Source organism: Gossypium arboreum, chromosome 12, assembly GCF_025698485.1.
Source record: "Gossypium arboreum isolate Shixiya-1 chromosome 12, ASM2569848v2, whole genome shotgun sequence".
In the NCBI taxonomy this organism is placed as follows: Eukaryota; Viridiplantae; Streptophyta; class Magnoliopsida; order Malvales; family Malvaceae; genus Gossypium; species Gossypium arboreum.
In genome coordinates, this window is record NC_069081.1 from 78,704,782 (window position 1) to 78,710,147 (window position 5,366).

The following is a 5,366-nucleotide window of genomic DNA, read 5'->3' on the forward strand; positions in this document are numbered from 1 at the left end:
CGATGTTTAAATTAGCATTGTATTTGGCGATACATATGCCTTGCATAACTTGCAAGATTTTTGTGATTAAACTGTTTCAAGGTACAAAATACCTTGTTGCCTCACATAATCTTTTATATGCTTTTGAAGATTAATTAATCGCTTGGATTGACATTGAAAAATGTTCAAGAGATTGATTAATTTAATAAGTATGTATGAGCAGTAGTTAGCAAATTATCGTGTTGCCGTGAATTTATTCATAGCAATATAAATATAAGTTTAATAATTCTAAGTTAAAGAAATGTAATTAATCCAACACAAGTATGTTATCTTGATTAAATCTTATTTGAAATCGTGCATTAAAACTCATTTGTTTTATTTTAATTATTTACTTAGTTTTTAAATAGTTTTTGACCATCTTTTAAAACCAAGTTATTTTTACCTTACCAAAGTGTTTTACTGTTAATTTCATAAATAACTCTTTTTACAGTCCCCGTGGATACTATAACTCGACATTTACTTGTCACTTGATTACTTGTTGCGATTGTGTACACTTGTAAATTTTCTGTCGTTCCAAGTTTTTGGTGCCGTTACCGGGGACTGTTTTAAAAAAGCCATTATTTGTGAATTTGTTAGTTTTACATTTTGGTTTATTTTTCTGTTTAAACTTTTACTTAATTTTTTTGTGATTATTACAAGTGTTTATGAGTATTGGCCAGATTATTGACTTACTCCCTATAGACCCTGAGATAGAACGAACCTTTCGATGGCGAAGAAGACAAGCGAACCAGAGAAGGGCTGAAGGAATGAATTTCGAGAATATGAATCCAGGAAATGGAGCATACCTTGCTCAAAATCCTATCCATATTGTTGATGATAGGAATAGAGCCTTAAGACAATATGTTGTGTCAGTGTTTAATGATCTTAATCCGGGTATTAGGAGACCTGAAATTGATGCACAACAATTCGAGCTGAAGGCAGTCATGTTTCAGATGGTTCAGACAGTAGGCCAATTCAGTGGAATGCCTACTGAAGATTCTCATCTTTATTTAAGACTGTTTATGGAGGTGAGTGACTCTTTCAAATTAGTTGGAGTACCCGAAGATGCATTACGATTGAAGTTGTTCCCGTACTCCCTAAGGGACAGAGCTCGAGCTTGGTTGAACTCATTGCCACCAAACTCAATTTCCACATGACAAGAGTTAGTTGCAAGATTCCTCATGAAGTATTTCCCACCAAGCAAGAACGCTAAGTTGAGGAACGATATCACTGCCTTCCAACAAATGGATGATGAGTCCTTGTATGTGGCATGGGAACGATACAAAGAATTATTATGAAATTGCCGTCATCACGGAATCCCACATTGCATCCAACTTGAGACATTTTATAATGGTCTCAACGCTCACACGAGGATGGTAGTAGATGCCTCCGCTAATGGTGCTCTTCTTTCTAAGTCTTGCAATGAGGCTTATGAAATCATCGAGAGGATCGCTAGTAACAATTATCAATGGCCAACCAATCAAGCCGCGTCAGGAAGACGAGCCACTGGAATACATTAAGTGGACGCTCTCACTTCACTCGCATCTCAGGTATCTCCAATATTCTCAATGCTTAAGAATCTTACTACTAATGGGTCTAACAGTTTTGCAGCCCAACCATCTCACCAATTTGAGAGTATAGCCTGTGTTTATTTTGGGGAAGGGCATTTGTTCGAAGAATGTCCATTGAAACCTGAATCCGTATATTACATCGGTAACTAGAACAAAAATCGAGGACGGCAAGGAATGCAATCCAACTTCTATAACCCATCATGGTGAAACCACCTGAAGTTTTCCTGGAGTAACCAAGAGGCTGGAACCAGTAACAACTACGCCCAACCTAGACCGACCCAACCGCCTAGTTTTTCCCAATAAGTTTATAAACTAGTTCAAGCTGAATCATCCAATAGCTTAGAGAATCTACTGAAGGATTATGTGGTGAAGAATGATGCCTTAATTCAAAGCTAAGCAGCTACATTGAAGAACTTGGACAACCAGATAGGCTAGCTTGCAATTGAACTCAGAAATCGACCACAAGGTGCTTTACCTAGTGATACAGAGAATCTAAGAAATCGGGGGAAGGAACATTGCAAAGCGTTAACATTGAAGAGCGGAAAGATAGTAGAGCCTAACACCATCAAAGCTGAAAAGGAGCCAACTGACACTCAAAACTCAGAAGAAGTTCAACCGAGTGTTGAAATTCCAGTTTCACCAAAACCAAAACCTATAAAATCTAATAAGGTAACCTCAGAACCACCTAATTCTGATCAACTAACAAGTACGTTAGATGCAGAATTGCCACCAATGACAAATCAACCAGTACCAGTTCCAGTAATGAAACCTTCACCACCCTATCCTCAAAGACTTCAGAAGCAAAAATAGGAAATCCAATTCAAGAAGTTCCTTGATGTACTCAAGCAACTTTATATCAACATCCCGTTGGTAGAAGCACTTGAACAAATGCCGAATTACGTCAAGTTTATGAAAGATATCCTATCCAAGAAGCGAAGACTTGGAGAATTTGAGATGGTAGCTCTGACGAAGGAATGCAGCGCATATCTTCAAGACAAACTACCCCAAAAGCTGAAGGATCCTGGATGTTTTACCATACCTTGCAACATTGGAGCAACATATTGTGGTAAGGCACTATGTGACTTGGGTGCAAGTATAAACTTGATGCCTATGTCAATATTTAGAAAGTTAGGAATAGGTGAAGATAGACCTACTACGGTTACACTTCAACTAGTAGATCGATCCTTAGCACATCCAAAAGGAAAAATAGAGGATGTATTGGTACGTATAGATAAATTCATCTTTCCTGCTGACTTTGTGATTCTAGATTTTGAAACATACAAAGAAGTACCAATTATCCTAGGAAGACCGTTTTTAGCAACCGAAAAGACCTTTATTGATGTACAGAAGGGCGAGCTTACGATGCGTGTTAAAGATGATTAGGTAACATTTAATGTTTTTAAGTTTATGCGATTTCCTAACACGATTGATGATTGTTCTGCAGTATCTGACTTAGAGGATTTAATAATGGAAAAGGAACTCAACTCTTTTGAGGATCCACTGGAAAGAATTTTGACATCCTACCCTCCAAATGATGAAGAGGAGGATGAGTACTTAGCTTTGCTGGAGGCTAATCAAAGGGGATTTAATCCACAATCCCGTTTTGAATATTTGGAGTTAGAGAAGAAGGAGCATGCCCAACCAAAACCGTCAATCGAGGAACCACCTAAATTAGAACTCAAGGTATTACCTTCACATTTAAAATATGTTTATTTAGGTAACGCTTCTACTCTACCTGTGATAGTTTCAGCAGAATTAACTATTGAGCAAGAAGAGAAACTTATCTTAGTCTTGAAACAATTCAAGAAGGTTATCGGATGGACAATAGCTGATATTCACGGTATTAGTCCATCTGTATGCATGCACAAGATTATCCTGGAAGATGGCGAAAAAGGGACGATTGATGGACAACAAAGACTAAACCTCATCATGAAGGACGTGGTGAAAAAGGAGATTATCAAGTGGTTAGATGCGGGTATCATTTATCCCATCTCAGATAGTTCGTGGGTAAGTCCGGTCCATTACGTGCCAAAGAAGGGAGGTATCATAGTCGTAGAGAACGAGAATAACGAGTTGATACCAACTAGAACAGTTACAGGATAGAGGATTTGCATCGATTACCAGAAGCTGAACAAGGCGACTAGGAAAGATCACTTTTCTTTGCCATTCTTGGACCAGATGCTGGATAGACTCGCGGAGAGAGACTATTACTATTTTCTTGATGAATACTCAGGGTATAATCAGATTTCAGTAGCACTGAAAGATCAACGCAAGACGACGTTCACCTGTCCGTATGGTACATTTGCATTTAAACACATACCATTTGGTTTATGTAATGCACCTGCTACATTTCAAAGATGTATGATGTCTATTTTTCCTGACATGGTTGAGAAGTACTTGGAAGTTTTTATGGATGACTTTTCAGTATTCATAGATACTTACAATGATTGCTTAGCCAATCTAGCTAAGTTACTAAGGCGATGCAAAGAAACGAACCTCGTACTTAACTGGGAGAAGTGCCATTTCATGGCACGAGAAGGAATTGTTCTAGGGCATCGGATAACGAGACATGAGATCGAGGTAGATAAAGAGAAGGTAGATGTTATTGAGAAGCTTCCACCGCTAGCATCTGTAAAGGGTGTTAGGTGCTTTTTGGGCCACACCGGTTTCTATCGAAGATTTATCAAGGACTTCTCCAAAATTCCTAAACCCTTATGTAAATTATTAGAGAAGGGCACGACATTCAAGTTTGATGATGAATGCTTAAGAGGTTTCAAGGATTTGAAGAGTCGATTAGTTACGGTACCCATAATCGTCACACCAGACTGGGATTTTCCATTTGAATTGATGTGTGACGCAAGCGACTTCGCGATAGGAGCTGTTATGGGCCAGCGAAGGAACAAATCTTTTCATCTCATCTACTATGCAAGCCAGACTCTTACAAGAGCTCAACTGAACTATACGGTAACAGAAAAGAGTTACTTTCTATTGTATTTACTTTTGACAAGTTTCGATCTTATTTGTAGGTACCAAAGTGACTGTCTATACGGACCACTTGGCAATTAAGTACTTACTTGACAAGAAAGATGCTAAGCTGAGATTGATCCGGAGGGTGCTTCTACTTCAAGAGTTTGATCTACAAATTCAAGATTGAAAGGGAGTAGAAAACTAAGTAGCAAATCACTTGTCCAGATTGGTGCCGCAAGAAGGGAATTCTCCTATTATACCAATTCAGGAAATGTTTCCAAATGAACACATACTGAAGGTAAGTCATATCCACAATACCCCTTGGTTTGCTGATATTGCTAACTATTTAGCTTGTCGTTTGATGCAAATTAATAAGACGTTTCACAAAGAAGAAAGTTTCTTCACGATGTGAAGTACTATTTCTGGGAAGAGCTATATTTGTTTAAAAAGTGTGCAGATCCAATGATTAGGAGATGCGTTATAGAAGATGAAGTACAAAAGATTTTATACCATTATCACTCAGCTCCGAGTGGGGGACACTTCAGAGCTACTCGTATGGCGGCCAAAGTATTGCAAGCCAGATTCTTTTGGCCAACACTATTCAAAGATGCATATGCATACGTAAAGAGCTATGACCGATGTCAAAGGGTCAAAAATGTCACCAACAGAAATGAGATGCCTCGAAAAAACATCATTGAGGTAGAATTGTTCGATGTATGGGGTCGAGCCTGAAGCTTATCTGAAAAATGATGCGAAGGTTGTAATAAAGTTCTTGCAGAAACACGTGTTCACAAGGTTTGGAACCCCAAG

General features: G+C 38.4%; 1 non-coding gene across 1 annotated transcript; it reads right to left on the reverse strand.

The window, feature by feature from the left end:
• Window positions 1-1,229: 1,229 nt before the first annotated feature.
• LOC128286198 (small nucleolar RNA R71) lies at window positions 1,230-1,336 on the reverse strand. Its single transcript, XR_008276743.1, has one exon. It is a non-coding gene; the product is annotated as a small nucleolar RNA R71 (small nucleolar RNA).
• Between the last annotated feature and the right edge of the window lie 4,030 nt (window positions 1,337-5,366).